Here is a 24,057-nt window from a genome sequence, read left to right as displayed (position 1 = left end):
TGTAGGTTTCTCCCGGGATCCTGGAACAGAAGGTACATCAGGTCTGGTAAGCTGTGGAAAAGAGCCTAGAATGATTGCTTCCTTTTTGTCTTCCAGGTTTCCACAGTCTCCCATCTTTATTCTTTCCTCAATTTCTTTCTGTCTCTCTCAGTAGATGAATTGTCTCTCTATTATAACACCCCAAAACTCTGGGTTTATCAAGTAGTGCTCACTAGTCAATGTGAATTGCAGTTCCAGATGAAGGGAGAGAGCTCTTGAGTGGCCCTGTTTGCACAAAGGTCTGCATCTGGTCCCACCAGTGTTCACCATTACAGATAGAGCTGTGGGACTCTACCACTGGGGTGAAGAAGGACACTTGTCAGAGATGTGGGGACTTTGTGCTGAGCACATGGCTCAACAAGTTTCTAATATATTTTCTAATTACAGCTTATGGAGCTTCTTTATTTTGAGGCATATGCCATTTGTGTAAGATAATCATTAAGTAACTTCAGAAAACTTTGTTAAGTACATGATCACTACACAAACATTATAAATATAGGTGAGCCAAAGTAAAAAAAAAGAAGGAAATGGTTATTACACGAATTCCTACCACACTGGTATATATAACCAAAAATCATATCTGTTTATATTTATATACGCATATTTTTTATTCTTTACAAAAATGGGTTTCCTCATTACTAATAATTTTGAATAACTTTACAGATCAACAAATATGTTTTAAGAACATTGTTTTTAAAGAATATCCAAAAAATGAAACATAGTTACTAACTCTACCCAAATTACTGGACATTTCTGGCCTTTAATGATTTTGGAAGATACCATTAATTATTTCCTCAGAGCAACACTTTAAAAGAGGTATTTCTAAGTTCATAAACATATCTTTAAAGATACTTGGTGTATATTTTTCAATTACCAGAAAGTTTGTGTACAAGTTGTCTAATTACCAGGAAGGATATAACTAGAAAGGATCACCTGTGTTTTTCTTTTTGTACTCTCAGCGCAATTGTTGTTATCCATGTTTAAAATATGACAATTTGGAAAGTTAAAAACCCCTTGAATTGTTTCCTTTCTGTGGAGTTTTTCTTTACCTGAGTAATTTATAACAGTTGAAAAGTTTATTAAATTTTCACCTTAGGTTTTAATGTTTAATCCTTGAACCCATCAACTTTTTAGGTCATATTACACTTACTTTGTAAGTATCACTGAGGTTTAAGCCAATTTCTCTGCTCCCAAATCTCAATATCCTATTTTTAAAACCTTTGTATAACTGAAGTAAGTGTTCATTAACTTATGAGGAATTGTGTATTAACCTGTTTTGACTTGGTCAAAAGCTAAAAGATAGTTCTCTTAATAAATGGCACTCAAAAAATAATAAATCCATGAACAGAGGAATTGAATTAGTTATAAAGCTTATCTACTTAAGACTTAATGAACCATGTATATTAACTAATTTGATTACAAGACATGTTAGTTAGCGATAATGACTTAAAATAATATTTAATCCAAGCATCGCATTTGAATTCTAATAGGAGATTTATGGAGTCTAAATATTTTAAAAGAGTGGAAAGGTCATGCAAATAAAGAACATTTTGAGAACCTGTATGTTCTCCACAGGTCCAATGTCATCAGTAGTCATTCACCGAGCTTACCTGGAGATGACAATTCAGTAAGGAATTGCCTGCCCTTCAAATAGAGAGGATGAAAACAAACATGAGTGAAAGCGATGTAAAGTCCTATAGATCATGAAATATAAAAATAAGCTGATATTTCAAAGAATTCAAAATGCAAGGGAGTCACCTTTAGCTCTTGCAATTCCTGAAAACTTACTGCAAAGCTATGATTCAAATAGTTCGTAGGAATTGGATTATAAGATTTAGCTTCACAATACATGATCTTGAGTAATTTAAAGCTCTTTGCCCATTTGCCAAGTACATATAGGAGAGATGATACAAGCAATAAACAACATTGGAAAATATTCTAGACTTCTTAAGACAAAAATCACCCTGAAACATTCTGATTTTCTTTTGCTATTTATCTTTCAGTTTTTTCTTGTTGGAGACAGGAGAAGAATTACACATACTAATGTTTAATATGTAACACATATCCTGATACAAGTTGAAAGAGAGAATTCTGTAGTGTCAAGAGCTCTGATTTATTTCTTAGAGGGATTAGAGTTGTCTAATGAAGCAACCTTAGAACTTAATGAAAGTGGCAGGAAGCCGGGGATGGTCTGAGAGTGACATGGGTTCACTGGAAAAAGGTGTCCATGCAACACAGGGAATGAAATCCATTTCTCAATTAGAGAAGAATCTGTAGGAGCTAAATACATGTTCAAGAGGGAAGTCAGCAGCTTACCTGAATAGGTCCTTCATCATATATCCCCCTCAACAACAGCAATTTGGCATCAATCTACAGACAAAGTACCTTTGTGGAAGCTACAGGATCCAGCTCAATATGCCAAAGAACATGCGACGAGACTCGCCCACTGCGTGTTGGGCAATAGGCATGCTGACCTCGGTCCTATCTGGGCATGCAAAGTACCCAGCTCCAGCCCGTCTTGCCTGTACTCTGGGAACCTCTAGAGAACACGGTCTTAGACAATCATCCAGGGATAGGAGAGCCTTTGTGGAAGTCCAGGTTTCCAGTGAAGAAGTTCCAGCACAGCACTGCAGCAAGAGAAGAAAAAAGAAAAAAAAATATGAGTTTGGATGCAATAGAGATAGTAAACGAACAGTTGGACTTTACCTGTGTCACCTGTTCCTCAAAAGTAGCACAGCTCAGTGTCAAGTGAAAACCTATTGGCTTGTGATTTACCCCACGTGGGAAGTGAGCACGTGAGTGAGGACCAAGCTCCCCACTGTACAGGAAGTTGCCAAGGAAGCCCATTTCTCTCTCCCCCTGTACAGAGTACTGAGTTGCGAGCTCTATGACTAGAGAAAAGAGGTTGAAAGGACAGACGTGACTCTCTGAGCTCATTAAAGGGATGCAAATCCTACTAACTGCATCACAGGCTCCATCAAGAACCCCACACAGATGACAGAGAAGGCACCTCACCCATGGATCCCCCAACTGGCCCATAAGCACCCTCGGTGCTCATTAAAGAAATTTACTATTTGTCTGCACTGTTTGTAGAAACATATTTATAGGACACATATCACTGTGATATTTGCTGGTTGCCGTTATTCTCAGTAAACAGAGCTCAGAAACTAAGTTAGTTCCTAAATTTCTAATTTGACCACTATGGACTCATTGAGCACTAATGCTTAATGAACACTTGTAATAGGTAAACCATTTGCCAGGTTTTATGGGAATCTAAGTCCTCTGCTTTGAAATTGTTACTTAAATTAGGAAACTAAAACTAAGTTGAAGATAAACCAAAGCCATCTGTTATTAAACCCAAGGTTCAAAATAAATCCTCTGATAGCCTATGTGGAAACACACCCTCAATTATTCTTATTTAACAGATTAGACCTTTCTTTAACCTTTCATTTTAGCCTCAAAATATACTAAGAAGTACACATGCAAGGAACTCCTTTCTTATACTTTTTGGACATCAGAGATACTCTCTCCATGCTTTACTGGCCTAAAGATGGATTAAAAGATTTCCTCTAAAGTGCTTTGATTTGGAGTAACTCATTGATTGTTTCCTTCCTGACATTATGTTGAGAAATTAGATTGGGACACGTTTTTCCCTGAAGGGCTCTACATTCACAAATGTTTCCGATTCCATGAAATCATTCAGTGTCTGAAGGGCCATCGTGTGGAGAAGAGTGTCTGACTATTCCCTATCGCCATGAATAGCAGAATGAGAGAACATGAGCTTAAATTGAAAGAGAAGAAGGAATTCGGTGTGCCTATGGGGAAGGTGTCATCATTTAAACCTTTCTGCCTCAGAGCAGGACGGGCTCCCTCGAGTCAAGATGAGCCAGGGCAGTGTTCGAAGGCCTTCAGTTGTCCTATGTCATCTCATCGGCTCTTTGCACCAGTCTTGCGAAACCGAATTGCTATTATTCCTGCTTTACAGATAGGAAAAAGTTAGGATACAAACTCTGGCAAAAAAAAAAAAAAATTGAGATTGAGAGAGAGAGAGAGAAAAGTCCGTGCTCTCAACCACTCCCTTAGTTGCCCCTTATGCTGTTAACCTACCCCTTTTTCTGTCATGTTCTGGTCTTTCCTCTAGAGCCCATCTTCCCATTCTTGCTGATTGACACTACCTCTCCAAATCCTATATACTGAATCATATAGCTTTAATTATATCTCTCATCATATTTTAGAAGTATTACCCATTTCATCTTTTCAGGAGAGATACATGTACCAAGTGTTTGTCTGTACTGTTTCCTAACAAAGTAGAAAACTTTTACATTGCTACCCAGCAGCAAACTTTCCTCGTGATGTTTTCCATTACTTTCTAAGCTTACTCATGAACATTTATGTACCTGTTAAACATAAGTAATCAATTACAAAGTGTTTCAAAGAAATCTTGGTAATAAAATCATCTGTTAGTACAAGATAAATGATCATGTTTAAATTCTCTGTAAAAGAAATGGTCCATTCTCATTTTGCAAAAATTTTTTTAAAACTCTCACACCACATAAAACTAAGGCTTAGATGAACTTAGTTAGCTGAACTTAATTTCTCATTAGGAAAAGACCGTGGTGTGCTTTCTCCCAATATGCACCCTCATTTCTGCTATCATTTAGTTGTGCTCTGCCTTATTTTCCCTGCTAACTACCATCTGCCATCGGGCTATGATCTCATCAAGTATCCAAACTCAGCTGGGTGGAGTCATCTAATGGCCTCCATCCTAACAGCATCTAACAGTGCAGAAGTGATGATGGTGGTGCATTATAGCTACTTTGCACAGAATCATTTTTGCTAAGGCATTTTTTGTTATCTTGATATGATAGGTAACATCTAAAACTGCTTTTCTGTCTAATGAGTTCTCTTCTTATTCTATGGGTATCTTGGTCTGATTCTGAAACATTTAGGCTCTAAAGAAACTTCGTGCAAGATTATGTGGCCAGGTAAAACTCTGAATAGCTTCAAGTGACTCTGGACAAAGCACAGCATGCTGAGAAAAACATCAATTCCCAGGTGTTCTCTATACATTTTATATATTTGTTACAATGTGATCATCCACCACCTTCATGAGAAACACTAAAAGTGCTTCAAAAAAATGGAGGTATTGGTCCCCTTCTAGATCTATTTAATCAAAGTAATCCTAGGCACTATGGACAGAAACCTACATTTTAAATAAGCATTACAGGTTAATGTTATATACTTGTGTTTGAGAACCAATGTTTATTATTTGGACAGTAGCTACCTACAGAAGCAATGATACCAGAGGGGAATTGTGGGCAAGGATAATCTTCAGACCCTTTCTAAGTAAATGAGCTTCTGTCTTAAGTTACTGTGGTTTATGCCAGGCACAGAAAATGAAATAGATACAGCTCCAGGGATGCAGTCACAGATCAGCTCCCTGCATAAAGTAAGCTTATGTGGTATCAATGTAAGGTATGCCATCTGCTACTGAGATGGCTTGGTGCAAAATTCAGCCAAATTGGGATGTTCCATATTGGTTGGTCTCATTAGTGTGAGCTACCCCAGTAGGAAGTGGGGTCCTAGGCCTTAGTCTAAAAAATCTTGGGTGAAGATGGGTCCTTGTTCTGGATCTTCATGTAGCTTGATGCAACCCAGCCCTGGAGGTGATGCACCTCTGAACAGAGCAGGAGTAAAGCTGCTAAGATGGGTCTCCATAGTTCTTTACTTTCTAGGGCATCCTTACCCTAACCCAGTATCATCTAATTTGGCTTGTCTTTTCCTTGCAACCTCAGAAAGCTTAGCAAAGAATTAGTACAAAAAACATTTTAAAATTGCTATTCAGTACCAGTAAAAGGAGAGAGATTATCAGTAATAGAAACAAAGCAATTTTCATTTTATTGAAAACACCCAAACTTCTAATGACTAGTTGTGTTTATGGCTTCATTTTCCTTATAGTAAAAGAGGAAAACTGAAAAACTGGTAGCCTGATTTGTATGAAGAAATAGTCTTGAAAATCAACACTTGGACATCTTTCACTGAACATGCTTACTGAACATTTCTTTAAAATTTTAATTTTTTTTTCCTGGAGGCTGCACATAGGTCTGGGGCTTAGGTGCCAATTAATTGATTGTGATTCAGTGAAAGCATAAGTTTGAAGGGATGAGGGAAGTAAGTGAAATGACTAAACAAATAAACTCAAACTATGTTTTCAGATTGAAAATAGGAATAACAACGTGGAAGGAAAAAGTCCAATAAATACAAGCTTCACTTCAATTAGAAGTCTCTAAGACTTTGTTTAATCACACAGTCCTCAAAGGGCAAGAGACAAAACACTTCTTCAATCTTTCTCTCTCCCAAAGCTAAGATTGCATGGTATATGTGATTTTCACATTCAATTTGGGGATTTATATGTATAGACTTTTTAAGACTCTGTTAATGTGAATGCACCTTGCTATTGAATTAGAATCTGGAAAATTATGTTTCATAATTGAGGTTACTGAGTACATAGCATAATTTAGCACCAAAGCCATGATAAAATTTATTGTTAAATAATCACTAATCCAAAATACATGATCAAGTGCAGTACTGCACACTTGGAATACAGTTAGAATGAAAGCTTGTGAGACTGACAATGCAAATCACAGTAAAGCAACGCACTGTTTTTCTCAGTCTTCAGTTCTCTTTCTATTCCTTCTTTCTTTATCACTAATGAGCACTTGTGGTTTTGAAACTATTATTCCCCCATCGATCATTTCTTCCCAGGCCCTGTGAGGTGGTCTTGTGGGGAAATGTCACTGATTGTGGAACCTGATCTTTTTCACTTGCCCATCTCCCAATATTATAATCCTAAACCAGCTGTTGTTCTCCAAGGGCATACCATGCTTCCCCCATGCCCATGCCCTGGCCCCACGCCCATGTTTCTCTTTCCCTCTCATTGTGCCACCTTTCCCATTACCTCCAGTCCCATTATATTCAGACGTATGGAGGTATGTCCTGTGCTCAGTGCGTACCCACTCTGAATGCTTTCATTTTCTGTTTGTTTCCTCTAGATGAACTAGAATATCCCTGCAGCCTTTCTCTGCTGTTTCCAAATTTTGTGGTTCTCTATTGTGGCTTCCATTATCTCCATTTTACTGAATTAGTTCAAATTAAAAATCAACCAGAGATATCCAAATCAAAGAGCCTGTTGTCACCCCTCATTTCTCCATATTTGACAGTACTATAGACCTGCCCACTGTGACACATTATTCTTGCTTCTCCATTTCTCTATTTATTTGTTCCTAAGGCTTCTTCTTTGATGGCTACTTTTCCATGACCCCCTTTAGTTTGATTATGACACTCTCTGGAGAACCTACAATTTCTTTGGGATACTAATTGCCTATAAGAGCTCCTTACATCTTATATTTACAGACACCAAACCTCATTACATATCTGCTATCTCTATTCATTTCTGAAATTGCCATTTATACCCTCCAGTAAAATTAGGTTGGAAAAGCCATTTTCTCACTCTCATTGTCTATGCTTCCCATGCTGCCTGCTTGTTCTCCGATTGTAAAGCTCCTGGATTTTATTCAGTCCTTTGCCTTCTTCACAACTCTTTTCTGCTAATTTAACTTATCCATCAATTCCTTTGTGCTCGATTCCCACATTCCTTGCCTAGGCCCTAGTTATTTATTGCTTGGATTCATTCAGAAAAACCTATGGATATTTGTTAGGAACTGTTCTGAGCATTAAAAATAAAGAGATGAACATGCTGTAGTCTCTACTATCAAGGAGTTGTCAACATAGTGGGGAAAGATAGTAGAATTTTAAACTTTTTTTTGTGAGAACCATTCTAATAGTCAGCAACATCTCTAGGTGGAGATTGTAAGTCTACTTGGGGCAGCTTTTACTTTTTCTGGAAAGAATAATTCCAGGAGTCTGTCTTGACTGTACTGATAAAAGTCGTCGCTCTTTGCTCCAGGGATAAGTGACAATGGCAGTTTAAAGAAGTTACCCTTCCTACTCTCCTGATTTCAGAGAATAGGCCATTAGAGAGGAGGCAGGAAAATGTGATTAGGAACCAATACGTCCTCTGGGAATAAGAATATCAAGATACCAATCCTGTATTTTGGCTGTTCAACATTATTAGAACTTCTCTGATTGATTATATGATTCTAATTGAGGTTTTCTGGCAAGAAAGGTCATAGAGAGCCCTGCCATCTTGGTTTGCCTGGGACTGAATAGTTTCTCAGGATGCAGCATGTTCAGTGCTAAAACTGAAAAAGTCTAGGGCAAACTGGAATGACCTGGTGCCTCTCTCACAGGGTGCTCACCTGAGGGAAGGGCAAGTCCTGGACTACAGATTCAAGTTCTTGCTGAGAACCTACAGACTCAACTCTTTTCAGGGGTCCGAGGCAGATAACACAAATATGTACAGCTGCTGGTTATGAGATGCAAGGAAATTGTGTGATCTGTAGAGAGTACATATTTGCTGTGTTAGTTTCTTAGGGCTGCCTCAACAAAGTACCACAGGCTGGGTGGCTTACACAGCATCCATTTATTGTATCACAGTTTTGGAAGCTAGAAGTCCAAAATCAAGGTGTCAGCAGTGCTGGCCGCTTCTGCGGGCTGAAGGAATGACCTGTTCCAAACCTGTCTCCCTTGTTGGCAGATGGCTACCTTCTCCCTATGCTTCTTCACGTTGTCTTCCTTGTATGCATAACTCTGTGTCCAAATTTCCCCTCTTACGAGAACGCCACTCATATTGCATGGGGGCCCAACCTATTGACCTTGACTTAACTTGGTTGCTTCTATAAATACACTATCTCCAAGTAAGATCACATTCGGAGGTATGGGGAGTAAAGATTTCACCATATGAATTGGTGGGGGAGGAGGGGAAATAATATTAAAGAGTGATGGCAAATCAAAACCATTCTGCATCTGGTGTGACCAACAGTTTCTTACTACTGGCCTAAACTGCTACTGAGGAAGGCTGATTCTAGCCCAGCAGTGGCTGAAGCCAGAAGTACTCCTGGACCAAGTTACCTCGGTGCAGTGGTATACTTTGAAAACAATGATTGAGTCAGTAAGCGCAGTCTTTAGTTGTAGTTTGGGAGCCCAAGCCTCCCTGCAGAATAATAATAACACTACTCTGGGTGTTGGACGCATATGCTTCACCACACTGGTGGGCCAGGATGTGTAAACCATGCAAGATGAGTTGATTGTTTTCAATTTTCTAAATGTTCCTTCCAAAATTGTGACATCCAGCTGACCATTTTCATTGCCCATAAAACAATGCAGATCCACACTTTGGGACATCTCTCTTTCCAGGCAAAATGAAAAATTAGGAGCGCTGTCTTAGATTCTGCCAACTGAGAGAAATTCCTTTCGCCCTTGTCCTTCAGAGTTACCCATGAAGTGGAGCTGTAGTGTTGCAACTCTTCACTTTTGGGTGGTGCCAGAATATTGTACAAAATCATCTGAATATTTTCTTCATCATTTAACTGGTCATCCCAAGTTTCCCATGAAATAAATGGTGTGGGCTGAGAGAAAGGAGAAGATGTAGCTCTAGTGGGAGCAAAGGGAATCGAAGCCCTTAGGCTGTTATTTGTGCCTTGAACCTGCCCCTTCCTGAGCTCATTAATGCTTCCTTTTCCTGATGAGGGAAAATTGCTGTAACCATTCAACTCTATGGCTTGGGGGTCAGACAACTCCCAGCTCAGAAAATACAGCACTTGAGGGCCAGAGTTCGAGCTCTGTCTCTATTTACCCTCACTGGAAAGGCACAAGCTCTTTTTCAAAACGGAAATAGTTATCTGCAGATGGCAGCACAGCTTTGCCCTAAAATCTGAATGTATTTTCCCTATAGAGTCTAGCCAGAGACTCCATACAGCATCCCTGTCCACCCAGGCATTTCGAACATTGCTGAATCGGTCAAGTGACTTCAGTGCAGACCAAAGTGCACAGCAGCCTGGAACCACTGCAGAGCTCTTCCACGCCAGGCCCACTCAAAACTAGCAGCCTGTTAGGTTTTTCAGTAAGTAGTTTGGGGCAGTACACTCAAATAGAGTATGTGATGTCTCTAAATGCAAAGAGGCCACTAAGCTTCTTTCTTAGTAGCTGGAGAGGCCTTTAATCATGGAAGGTCTATTTCAACATGCTCCAGACCCATGGGACTCCTAGAAATTTCACTGAGGGGTCAGATCCCCGAACTTTCATGGGGTTTATTTCTACCCTCTGACCCATGAGTGGATACCGAGGTTTCTACTTCCTGTTTACCAGGAAGGTCCATGCACTGTGATAACTACTGTATTAGTCCAGTATGAGGAAAAACTAACTATGACAGAAGAATGGAGAGTTGAAAGCAAACTACTCTTGGTGGTTTCTAGCAAGTATAGAGAAAGAGATATTCAGCAGTTCAATAGCTGCACAGTGGGTACCAGAGACTATGTTGATTTATTCTAGTCAAGAAACCATTTTTAGAAAAGCCACTGCAACCAGAGTTACCATCTGATTAATTTTATGATAATTCAGTGCAGTTCCAGAAGCTTCCACTTCGTGCTCCCTAGCTATACTCCCTGCCTCATTCCATGGGTTAGAGAACTACTTTCTGGCAAATGTTAACTATGTCTATTCTAACTCTGCTTTGTAGGATTAGAAAAATTACTAGCGTGGATAGGAGACTTACAGGAGTCACTTTGAAACAGATATGTGCCAAAACTTCATTAATCACCTGACTTCTATAAGTGTCTACCCTGGCTGGCAGACAAGAGGTGGGGTTTGTCTCCAAAATTAGTTTTACTTTAGAGCCAGGGTCCAAGATTCTCTCCAATCTGGCTATTTCTCTTTCTGCAATGCACAGTAACTTTGGTAAATGTCCACAGCCCCTTTGGCAAAGGCTAGGAAGATGTTTTACAAGGTAAATTTTTGGCAACATAGGAGAGTCTCTCCTCAAGGAAATCCAGCCTATCTTCATTAAAATGCTGTGTATCTGAAAAATGGCTCAAGTCTAGGAATTGACTGAGGGACCAAGACTCTCTGCTGAGGTGATCTGAGTTAGATTTCATTCACCATTATTCCATTTTCAGAGCGCTTCCAATTATTCAAATATAGTACTTTTGTAGGCTGCCCTAATACTTCAGACCTAGGTCACCGTAATCAATTAGCTAGCGCCAAAGATCACTGCTGGTCAAATCAGTCTATTTCCAATCACTGTGACTATACCTTTTCTAACTCGGACAGTTAAGACATGGAACTTGGCTCTTAGTACACTGGGATTGCGTCATCCACATTGAATTCAGAGAATCTGTTTTGATAGCAGCAGCTCCCCTGTTACTCTCGGCCTTTAGAGAACAACTATGACAGAGGCCTTCAAGGATGCTGGCGCTCCTCTCCCTACTTCTCAAAGCCTTTCTGAAGGTTGTGTCCTTCTGGCCTTCCTTAGGGACACAATTAGAAGATGGCAGAAAGGTTGCACATTATAAAGACACAGCAGCATTTCAATATCCTTCAATATTTGATACATTTCTCTATAAAATACCAGGGTAATTCTGGCTTTTCAACACCAGTCAGCATAAATGACTTGATTCCATATTTCAGTTAAGCAGTCAAACCCATAGAGCCAATCCAAGCCACTTCAGTTAACAAGTAAATTCAAAATTTCTCATGAATCCGTAACATTTGGATCAGTCAATAAATTGGCCTTAGCCAATATTGCGTTCCTTCTACCTGATTCCAAAAACTTAGAATCCATTATGATAAATATCCCTCAGGTTTTAGTTAATGTATATTGGCTGAATCTGGCAATATTGGACATGCTACTTCCTTCCAGGTCATATTTTGTGCTCAGCACCTTGGGTTTTAATGTAATTATAGGTCAGGAATAATGAGAAAAGGGAAGATTAAGATTTCCTGTAAGACAGTTCTCTTGGAAAGGTCATTTCAGGTTCTTTAGGCAAGAGGAATCTAACTTCCTTAGACGGCAAGAATAAGCTGCTTTTACTGACAAAGGAGGCACAGCAGAATTTGGAGGGGCAAGGGCCTCAGTTTCTCTGGAACTTACCCAGATGCTCTCATTAAATTTTTCATGGTTTTCACTCTTTTCTACTCAATGCTATAACCTTAACATAAGACAATCTGTGGCTGTGAATTCCATGTACCCTGTAGGTTAGCCACCTGCAGGAAGGGACTTGGAGTTTGTTTTTACAAATCTCAACCGTTTAGCTATAAGACCTAAGAAAGCTTTCTGGTTCATTCCCTAGACCTTGAGCTGTGAATTTAAAGCTCTAAACTCATCAATTTCTTTCCCCAATTTTTTTTAGAAGTAACCAATGAACCCCACAGTCCTTATACTTTTTATTTTCACTAAAAACCTGGTTTTCTATAGGCGCTTGACTCCAGATAACAAAAGGTGATTTGATGGCTCACCCACACAGTTGGGAATCCAGCACAAACTACATGGCCAAGAATGAGTGGGGAATGAATTTTCTCATGGCAACCAGGACGCTGTTGGTAGGAGAGGGTAGGAATGAGAACATGATCTCCAGCCACTGTTGAAGAGAATAGTTGATCGTGTCTCTTTAAAGTTGAATATAAAATGTAATGTAATATTGCCATTACTTATGAGATCCTTCTCTGAGATCAAGAGTAGAATGCAGCAGGTCAGAGGCTAGGACCCGAGAAAGAGTAGAAGAGAATATTAGGAGAACATGTGCATGAAACATGGAAGAGACTACCAAGGAGAGGAAACTGCAGCAGAACTAGGCTGCCAATGAAGACAGAGCTCAGCCTGCTCTGCAGTTTTGTGTAGAGCTACACCTAATAACAGGTAAGCTAATTTCCTCATGTCCAGGGTAGCACTCATTTTTAAGTATGGATAGATACAGTTCTTTACATTTTAAAAATATTCTAAGATTTGAAAGAAACGTGGTGTTAAGTCACAGATGTTTGAACGAGAACATGTTCTGTCCTGATGTATAAGTGAATGTCTATGTTCAGATACCATTTGAGTAATAAGTAATAACATTACTCTGTTATATTAACCATTAAACCTATTTTCATTGTCATATTGGAATGGCATTTGTGTTACTTTCTTGGGGAAGAGAATCTCACTCGACTTTCTGCTTATCACACATCATAATTATTTTCAAGATTTTGGAAGTTTAAAATATATTTTCCCAATGGTGGTATCATGATGATATGATTTAAGATCCTTATATCTAGGGCAGATTTCATGGATTTCCCATAAGTCAGCTTAAATGATTTGGGGGGCCTTATACAAAATGTCCTAAGCAAGCTTCCTACCACTCCCCAAACCTTGAGCATTTGCTATGAAGTCTTAGAATAGAGTTTTTTCTTGATTCTTGTATAGACTTAAATTGGATGCGCTGGGTAGCTGAAGCATCTGGCTTTAACTTCTGTTTTTCTGAAGTTTTACCAGAGAGATTTTTATAATGATTCTATTTAACCTCATTTTCATTTGTCAGTGTCAGCCTCTTCTGTGGGAGTCTTTAAGTTTACCTTCTGTGACCTGCTGGTTGTTTAGCAGAGCTAAAAATATAAAAATATCTCCTAGGCTTTGGTGTCAATTGATATCTTCAAGAAATAAACCCTATACATATGCTCTTAAATGCGTAAAATCCCATCCTGATTCACCCAGAAAAAGTCAGTTACATTGTACAGTTTTGAAAAACAGCAGTTCTAATATATTGCCATTTCAAACTGCCTTTGCAGTTTGATGCTGTATTTTTATATTGCAGACAACTTTGAAGGTACTTGAACTCTAGGTCAAAGGGTTCGTATTTAATTTAGTATGGAATGGAACAGTAAGATACAATAAAATGCTGTAATGATAAAACAACACTTTATGTCATTTCATCTTTTCTGTATTGAGAAACCCCTTGGGTCTTTAAGTAGACTGCTATGTGTCCATTAGTAAGCATCTTCTTCTTATGTAGTAATGGAATTTTCAGTGGATCATATGATCCACCAGCCAGCCTCCTTTATATTTAAATGCAGCCATATGAATTAATCTTTACCAAGATGCAGCATGTCAAGGCAAGGAGCTTTCCTTTCAGCCTCTTGCTTTGTTCTGCTACACAGATGTAGACAGGGTGGTGAGGTGTCTTTGAACTTGTAGCTGCTCCAGCGATGCAAAAAAGAGCAACAAGAAAAATATTTATTTCCTGGGCTGCTAGCAATATAACGATTACAGGAGAAAGAAAGAAACTTCTGAGCTATTTTTAATTTGATTACTAGCAATAGCAGCTGAATCTATATCGTGACTAATTCAGTATTGTTTTACATGTGTAAATAACTATTCTTTAACATAGAATGTCCCCTGTGAAGAACAATATAAAGTAGAATACAATACCTTTAGTATAAAGAAGATAACCTCTGATGATATCGCCTCTTTCTGCATGTTATTTGTGGCAGTGATAACCACAGTAATGCTGAATTTATGTTGGATAATTTCCCCATATGCTGTTTCTCAAAATTCATTCATTTTTGTACTTCCTTCATAATATTTGCTATATCCATGTCCACTTTTAATATTGTTTAACATTTTCTTTAAGTTGACTTTCTATAACTAATGTTAATAGAAACTAACATGATTTAGAGTAAACAGAAAGCATTTATGAAAGTAAACACATTGAAAGGAACAAAATAGCAGCAGACTCACAGACTCCAAGAAGGGACTAGTGGTTATCCAAGGGGAGGGGTGAGGAAGGGTGGGTGGGGAGGGAGGGAGATGGGGATTGAGGGGTATCATGATTAATGCACATGGTATCTGTGGGGTCATGGGGAAGACAGTGTAGCTCAGAGAAGACAAATACGGACTCTGTGGCATCTTACTACACTGATGGTCAGTGACTGCACTGGGGTATGGGGGGGACTCGATAATAAGGGTGAATGTAATAACCACATTGTTTTCCTTGTGAAACCTTCATGAGAGTGTCTGTGAATGATACCTTAAAAAAAAAGTAAATACACTGAAAACACTAAAAAATTAAAGTATAGCAAAAATACTATTGCCTGCCAAAAGTGCTGGGTCTGAGACCTGATCTCTATTGATTTAAAGAGATCAGTTAGATTTAGAGGTATGTTTAAGACACACTAGCCAGTCATTGAGACTTTTCTTTGGTGTAATTAATGAAAGATAATTGGAAAAAGAAAATCTTTATCCCTGTGTGATTCAATTTTATATAATCTTACATGAAACTTAAAATCATTCAGGAGCACCCATCTTGCACTTCAGAAAATCCTGCTTTTTGATTCTGTTTTTCATAAATAAATAAATAAGAGATAGTGAGATAGGGCAGGGCCATGGGACAAGCATCATAATTAACTTTTTCTGACTATGATTTAAAAAATGCCAAGATCATCAGAACAGTATCATCAGAACAGGAGAGATTCCATTTTAAGGTTAAGATTCCTTTTTAAAAAGCAGGGATTTAGGAGATAATATTCCTAACATATTCTTTGGTAATCAGACAACAACCTATTGTAAGGCAGGGCAAGGAGTCCTAACTGATATATTCCCAGTGTTTGAGAGTAACCACTGTGTTGGAGAAGAACAGGATCAATAAATTCCTTCTGTTAAGTTTGTCTTACAGAATATCTAGAGGACTGACTGTGGATGGTGACATAAGGTTTCTCATTGGAGAGAGACAGCATGAGACCCCAGGTCCAGCCTATGCACTGCCCCCCACCCCCCCTCGCCCATTCTTGAAAGCCTTAAAAGACAGAATCCTAAGCTCTTGAGTGGGTCTCCTCTCTGAGGCTGCCCACACTCCCCTTTATTTGAGTGCATACTTTTTGTCTTAAATAAAGACTTCTCTCTGCTAAAATTATTGCATTTTGTCTCTGCTTTCTTCCAGTGGTGAGCGTGTTTGTTACTTTCCAACTTCATTCTGTTTTCTAGACTAAAGCTCAAGTCTTCCCCCCTCTCTCTGTCCTACTTCAGACAATTAGGGAGGGGCTGCTGTGATCTCTGATTTGGGCTTGCAAGTTCCTGTCACGTGGGTGACCTGGACAGAACTGCAACTTATGGTCATGCTCTTTAGTAGCCTGCCTGAAAATCTCCTTTCTTTGCCTTTAGGAAGCTCTCAGAACATAATCTCCTTCCATCCAGCGCTCTGCAGCTCCCCCAGATCCTGAGGTGGTAGGTGCTTCATCCCCACACTATGCAGATACAAACAGACACTGGATGTCAGGTGACTCAGTCTTCAGGAGTTGGCAAGGGATCTGCCCTATGCCAAGCAGGAGTCCACTGAGCCTCCCTTTCCTCCCGCTGTCCTTTATTGCTCTCTGCTGCCTGCACAGCAGCTGCGATTCCCTGCTGCTCTCGCTTTAATGAACTCCTTCCTTACCCACATTCGTAGGACCTGCTCAGGAATTCTTTCTCTTTCAGCATCAAGAACCCTCCTCCATCCAGGTTAAGGTTTCACCTAGTGCACAGGGAGAAACCTCCCCAGACACAGCTGCCTGGCAACAACAGTAATGATCAGAAAAAATGCTGGGTGTTGGAGTGTCATGTGTATCTCAATACATGGTATAGTTTCACTCTGTCCCTATATAATTCCATAGTCTGAAAATGGATGGGAAGAAAGTCAACTAACTACCTAAACACTAGCAGCCCTGCCTACTTGTTACAGCTTCTTACGATTTTGCTTTTCAAATAGACATTAATTAAATTTCTTTTTTAAGAAATAACTTCATTTTACCAATATGTGATCCCAAAAGTGAAATCATGATTTTGTTGTGGTATAAGCCTGAATGAACACCAGGAGGAAACTGCTTAAGCTTGAATGTACATTTAACCTCGGACATGATGATAATAAGCATCATTCAAGAACAAGATGAAAAGAGAGTGAGTCATTCTATAAGCAAATAAAGATTTGTTTAATCTGAATGGTTTTTGATTACAGAACAATTATTCCAAACCTTTGAAGTTCTTTCCAAACCTCAGGCTGCTAATATGTTGGTTTACCATCCCTATTAACTGGGTTATGTGGGAATTACATTTCTCAGAATTTCCTCTCCTTTAAGGTTTTAGGTTAGAGTTGGATAAAAAGGGAACTTTTGTCGGGTTTGCAAGGCAAAAATGAAGCAGTAGTCATTTCTTTCTGTATTAGTGTCCTGAGGCTGCTCTAACAAATAACCAAATTTAGTGGCTTAAAACAGCAGGAATTTATTCTTGCACAGTTCTAGAGGCCAGAAGTCTGAAATCAGTTTTATGGAAATGAAATCAAGGTGTCAGCAGGGCTGTACTCATCTCTGGAGGCTCTAGGGAAAAGCTGTTCCTTGCTTCTCCCAGCTCCTGGTGGCTGGCTGCTGGCATTCATTCACCTGTGGCACTGTCACTCCAGCCTCTGCCCACGTGGTTACATTGTCTCATCTCTGTGTGTCAGATCTCCCTTAGCCTCTCTCTGATACCGACATTTGTGACTAGATTTAGAGCCCATGTGGATTATTCAAGATGATCTCCCCATGTCAGATCCTTAGTGTGATCACATCTGAAAAGACCCTGTTTCCTTATCAGATAATATTTGCAGGTTCCAGGGATTAAGCCCCAATATGCTTGGATGGTCATTATTCAGTTTACTATACTCTCTCACCGTAATTCAATCTTTCTTCTCTGTAATTAATAGATTTTCAGCCATGTGAGTTCTGCTCCTTGTTGATTCTAAGTTTTGATTAGTTCTAAAATGATGTGTTTTTTCTCAGTTTACTACTTTAGCCATTTGTATAGTTGCTTTATCATGTTCTCCTTAAATTTATGTTTTATTAAGTTGCTATTCATATTTTATTTTTCTATGGCTCAAAGCACTTTTGGGGGATTTTCTGTATGTTGAATAATGTTTTATTCTCTCTAGCGTTCTTTATCTGTCTTTGCATACTGTGTTTTCATCCCTCACCTCCTCTTCTTCTCTAATATGTCTGCTTGTTTTTTCTTTGTTGTTGTTGTTTTTTGCCTTTTTTCCTCAGCTTATTCATGTTTAGTGTGGCAGTTTTATCGAGACATTCTCACTGTTTTGATGCAAAGCGACCGGATTCTTTCTGGCAGCCCTAACACTTTACGGCTGGTTTACCTTCTGTGAGAAGACTGGGGACCACATTTTATCCACCTTTCTGAAATGCAACGTATGTATAAGAACAGGAACTTGGGCAGCCCTCTTCATACGACTTGTATGCTGAGATGTTGTTTAATACTTTGTTAATGGCCCACTCCAATCTTCCTAGGGTCTACGTTATTGAGTCCAAGGCATGTTGTCTTTTTAAGAGACAATGATGTCAGACTCTGCATTATTCCCTTCTGGAATTAACCCCTGCACAATGGCAATCCTTAACATCTTCTGCCTCTACTGAGCTTCTAAGAACCCGAGGTAAATCATACTGGTTTCTACTCTCAAGGCTTTTCTCCTGCAGCCTTTCTCTCCACACTGACAGTATTAGTGAGAAATTTTAGGATTTTGATTTACTTTTTCTCTGAGTAATAAATAGTTCTTGGGAGTTAGGAGCCATAGACAAAAGCCCCAGAATTTTCTTTCTCTCTTTGATTGCAATAGATTTGTCATTTTTGATTGTTTACGTAATTTGCATTTGAGGATAGGAGATTTTGCAATCCAGTTTTGCTTTGCACTATTAAAAAGACTCGACAACACATTTGAAATAGTATGATCAATCTGGAACTGATTTAGAAGGAAACAATGGAGATAATAAAGTAATTTGAAACTTTGGCAGTTAAGAAACACTTAGAAACTGTCATTTAAAAAGGAAGAGAAGATATTTACTTACAGAAGGCTCAGACACAATCAGCAATTATTAAAAGCCTTCTTGTAAAGGAATGAATGGTTTTAGTGTGTGTGATCTCAGAGACAGGAGAAATATCAGTGGGCTGGAATCACAGAGGAACTGATTTCAGTTTGATAACAGAAAAGAAACTTCAGAGATAAAAGCATGCCTACCTCTGGGTCTTAGCTCTTATTTTTCACCTTCTTCAAACTTCTTTTCCCTGTGATGTCTTTGGAAGGCACTGCATTATTCTTACCCATCCATGGGGATTTCCCAGATCTTCCTATTACTATTTTCATCTTTCCCACATCTGTTTTCCTACTCTACTGTGAGTTTGTGATTATTTGTTTTTGTTTCTCACTTAAAATATTAGATACACTTCAGTGCTTAATTTAGGGTTTTGAACAGAGTAGATTATCAGCAAGTTTGACTGAATTAGTGACTATATTTTTGAAATAAATGTACTCTCTATGAATCACTGAATGAGTTGCTCTAATACAGTGGTCCTACTAATAGAAATTAAATTTACTGATAAGCTTTTCTTTGTATCCTGGTATATTTTATTTTATGTATTTTTACACGATTTTATTCCCACTTATTAAAAATTTATTCTTTAGAAATTTCACAAGATAATTGGACACACAAAAATCATGCATTCTGTAGGATATGATCATCAAATTAAAAAAATCGTAAAGCCTTACAGCTTGTATAACACTGAGTGCAAATAACTGTTTGGCAGTATAGTAGCCCTTCGTTTTTGGTCTTCCAATAGATTGCAAATACAATCTTTCCTTAAACTTAGAGGATTTGAACATTTGCTGTAAGAGAATATCATAGAATGAAAGCAATTTAAACGGTTTTCTGTCCCACTACCAACCTTCATAATTAATGAAGTCTTTTATTATTTATATAAATGTGCTGAAACCATTGGTCTGAACTAGCAGCTACATATTAAATTAAATTATTAATAGTTTTGAGCAGGCAGTACTTAAGAATTTATATATTCAATACAAGTGTTACTAATATATTTGTTTAAACAATGTACTTAGCCATGATTCTAATTTAGGTATGCCATTCGATACTATTAGACCAAAAGTCTTTATAATGGATTGTTGTACTTTTGCTTTAACCACTGAAAGCAGGGAATATGTATTTTAACAATCCAACATACATTTTCCTGTTTTGTTTTATATTCGTCACTAATCCTATTCCCTGCCCTCCTCATCAGCACCTCTCTTATTCTTCTCTGTTGATCCCCGGTGTTTGGGCTTGGTCACCCTTTAGTGCTAAAGCTTGGGCCCAACTGCTCCCTAAGATAACTGGATATTATTTGTGGAAATCCCTTCCACCTCTTCTTTCTTTTTCATCTGCTTTTGCAGAAAAGAGACACAGAATCGAAGTGATCCCCGAATGTTCTGCTATGTTTCTGTGAAATCTCTTTCATCTTATTTAAAAACAATATTCCATCTTGTTCTTGACTTGCAGATCTCTTGCTATTAGGTAAAGAAAAATAGGGAATAGAGGAGGGAAGACAAGGAAGAAAAGAAAAGAAGCAGACGGAATTAAGAAGAGTGGAGGAATCAGAATGGACATTTGGAGGGAAGAGAAGGAAGATTTGGAATGGGGTTATAAGGAAAAGACAAAAGTTGTGTTTAAAGCGAGATCCAAGAGCTCTTGGATGGGATCAGGTGGGAGAATCAGAATGGCAGCTGGTAATGAACTTCCCCATCCCATCCCCATTCTCTGCAGATTTTCTTTTAGTATCTTAATCTCTATCACATTTAGTTTTCCATTTCTCTGACTTCCTTTAATTTATTTTATAAAACTGAAACATTTTAATACCTTTTGACAAACAAAAAAGCAAAAGAAAAACAACCCAGATTGTCATCCTCCAAAAGTTCTCTAAATGCAAGAACGTGTCCCAAGTCTCCCTTGCGGGCCCTGTGCCCACACCATATACTACACCATGCACATGCACTGTGTCCACAGACTCAGGGAGATAGAATATAAACTTGATTTTCTTTTCAGTCTTTTTATTTTCTTTGCTACCTTCAAAGACTCAACTACAGATAATTATTGCTCACAGCTTTATAAAACGGAATTTAATGTTCTCTCTTTGATGTAAGCAGACATCTATTTTCCTCCCTCTTAATAGTAAATTAAACATGTTTTTCTTAATATGTCAGTATTTCTCAAAATTTCTTTGTGGATCAGAGTTGGTTAATCCAGTTTAAATCTTTCCTTTCCTTTCTTCCTTTTTTCCCTTGGACCATTTTTCCCTGGCACAGTAGAGAGCTTCCTAGTCCCTTAGCACAAAGGAAGTAGCTTTTATTTCCTGAGGGAGAGGCTGCAGCAACTTCTCGTGTTTGTACAACACCTTACACTGTATAATACAAGCTGTGCTCCATGCAAATACAAGGACCTTTCTAGGCTCTTGTGTTGCTTATTCAAACAATTGACTGAAATAGATTTTCAGATGGGAGTGAGTACTGGATTCATGGCCTGCCCTTAGCTAATAACCATTTTCCCCTTCTACTCCCACCGCTCCCCCCTTGTATTTGGGAAAAGAGGACTAGGGAGACTCTTTTCCACTAAGAATGCAAATATTGGAAATAATGAATAAAGCGTATATGTGACATATTAATAATTACTTACATGTGTAAGTCTGAGGCAAAATTTTGGGGGGATGAACCCCAACAGTGGAGTGTGGCACACTGGCAATGTTAGGAAATGCTACTGTGTTATAATATTACTGCTACAATTTGAAAAAAAAGCAAATTCTAGCTGGAATAATTTCAGAGCAGAAGCTAAGCCCAGTTTTTGAAAATAAAATATTTGTTTTAATGAAACGCAAATCTTATCTGCCCTTCCCTCCCTTCCTTCCCTGTCTCTACAATGTTTCATTTGTAAATTAGCCTTCCTTCAAAAGAGCTAACACTCGACAAAATCTTTCTCATATGGTTTGTCTCCTTAAATGATCAGTTCTGTAGGACCCTTAGTTTCCTGGAGCTTTTATGTGTTTCACGCAAATTGACGTGTAACCTGGGCAACGGTGTAGACAGCCCTGGCTGTGTGTGCTATTATACTGTGAAAGGCACTATTCAGTGTCACAGCTTCCCATAAAAAGAGCTTACAGGGAATGGGACCAGAGACCAATCAACATTTCTGTGACCAACATCAGCCCAGACTGTGAGGACAATAGCCTGGAAAAGTAGATTGTGAGTCAACGCAAATATGTGAATGACTATTTAACCTGCTAATCAAGTCATGAACATTGGAGATCTGAGTTTGTATCTCCTGATGGGAAAGGCAGAAGACAGATTAGTAGGCAGAACCAGTAGCCTTGGTGTGAGCATAAGACAGGAACAAAAAGTTAGGGAGAAACACACAGACTTTTTAGCAATCAAAGAAAACTGAAACGTACAGGTCAGTTTATATTTCAGAGAAACTTTGTGTTCAGGAAGAACCAAGAACCTAAAGTGAATTGACAATTGTAGAGAAACTGTGTTTTCACATTATGTGTGGAAGCAGGAAAGAGATGAAAATATTCACAGAACTGAAAGAGAATGAGAAAGAGCGAGGGGCCTGGGAGAGGCTGGGGATTCACCATGCTCAGATTGTTTTTTCTCTATCTCTCCAAGTTCTCTTTTTTTCCTTTCTGGCTATGTAAGCAATATATACTCATTGTTGAAAATTTGGGAAATGGAGATATGTAGAGTAAGAAAAATAAAAATCACCTGCAATTACCATTCAGATATCCAATAACGTGACCATATTGGTGCATTTTCTTATTACTCTTTTTTCTTTGGCTTGTATATTTTGAGAGGAAATTTTAGTTTTTCTCTCAGTTATACATGGATAAAGCTTTAAGGAACAAGAGTTCTTTAGTGTTAGGAAAAATGACACTTTCACATTTTAATGGATTCTTTTCATATTACTCCCATTACTCTGAGTAACATGCTTATTTTGCCTTCTGCTTTTCTTCCAGTTTTTGGCATTACTTCTTGACTTGAAAGAGATGAAGACCTGGCTATTGCAAAAGTATAGTAATATCATGACTGGGGGAGTTTTCACCACAAGGCCCTATTTAATTTTGTTCCCACCAAGTTATATTTCCTGTGTTCTTGTTTCTCTGTCTTTCCTATTAAAACTTTCCTCAAATATCTGAAGATTCTTCAAATATCTGGATATGTTACTAAAAGGCTCATGGGAGGCTCTGAGGACAGGGTGGGGTGTGTGTGTGGAATGTGGGGCTCACTGTTGGGGGATCTGGGTTGATGTTTGACTGGGGAACCCTAATAGTCAGATTCCCCAGGGAAGCATTCCTAATCTCCTGCCTGGAAGGCATGAACCTGGCTGCTGGGGTTCTGCCTCCCGGGTCCTGACAGAAGGCTCTTTTCAGTGTGGTGCCCCTTCCCAGTGGGCAGGGGCCCTGGGTCCAGGTACTGTCCGTTCAGCCCTCTCTAGAGAATTAATCATCCAGTTTTGTCAGGGCAGACAGAAGAACTGTGGATTCCTTTGCTCTTTTCAGCAAACTTCAGCAAAATCTCTTGTTCTTACTTTACTTCCACCCCAAGTTCTGGAGGTGCCTGGTGCCTTTGTTTCTTTTATGGGTTGCATGGTGTACATGGGTTTGCCTCTTGGCATCCTAGTTTGGGAGCTCACTTTCCCAGTGACACTGAACCTGTTACCAAACATCTGCTTTCCAGCTTAGAAAATCTTGTTTTTGCTGTTTCCTCTCCCTTCCTCTTCGTCTGCACAAGATGATACCCCACACCTTCACACCTCCTTTGTCATCATTTAGTGACTCTGTGTCCATTCAATTGCAGCCAGAAATCTCTCTGCCTCATGCATACCATTCACATATATTATATATTCATTCATTATGTATGTTGACTTTTTTCAATGTGTTCCTTCACGGACCAGGCCACATGAAGTGCTGGCCGTTATAAGGACCATGTTAGAAACTGTAGTGCTGCTATGCCTGTGACTTCCACTGAGGAAGTGTTAGGTAATCTGATACCACATTTGTGCCACCACCCTGGCCATGCCTGTTTGAAGTGGGGGTAAGCATGTGACTCAAAGGGTGACTGCCATTTTTCTAAGAGAGTTGGCATTAGTTACATACACAGAAAGGGAAAGAAACCTATTAGTAAAAACAAGAGCATTAAATTTAGAGATTAGCTGAATAAAGATCACATCAGAACACTGGAGCAGGGAACAGAAATGTCTGCTGCT

The 24,057-nt window shown here is 38.8% G+C and overlaps 1 protein-coding gene across 1 annotated transcript in view; it reads right to left on the bottom strand.

The window, feature by feature from the left end:
* Positions 1-581: 581 nt before the first annotated feature.
* The window catches only part of SLC13A1 (solute carrier family 13 member 1), a 214,807-nt gene continuing 191,331 nt past the window's right edge, over positions 582-24,057 (bottom strand). Inside the window, exon 16 of the mRNA XM_037023451.2 lies at positions 582-2,666. The gene's annotated coding sequence lies outside the window, so the exon portion shown is untranslated. The remainder of the gene's footprint in view (positions 2,667-24,057) is intronic.

The sequence above is a fragment of the Manis javanica genome, chromosome 6 (genome assembly GCF_040802235.1).
Source record: "Manis javanica isolate MJ-LG chromosome 6, MJ_LKY, whole genome shotgun sequence".
Taxonomy (NCBI): Eukaryota; Metazoa; Chordata; class Mammalia; order Pholidota; family Manidae; genus Manis; species Manis javanica.
Note: the sequence above shows the minus strand (reverse complement) of the source record. Positions and strands in the feature narration are given on the sequence as shown.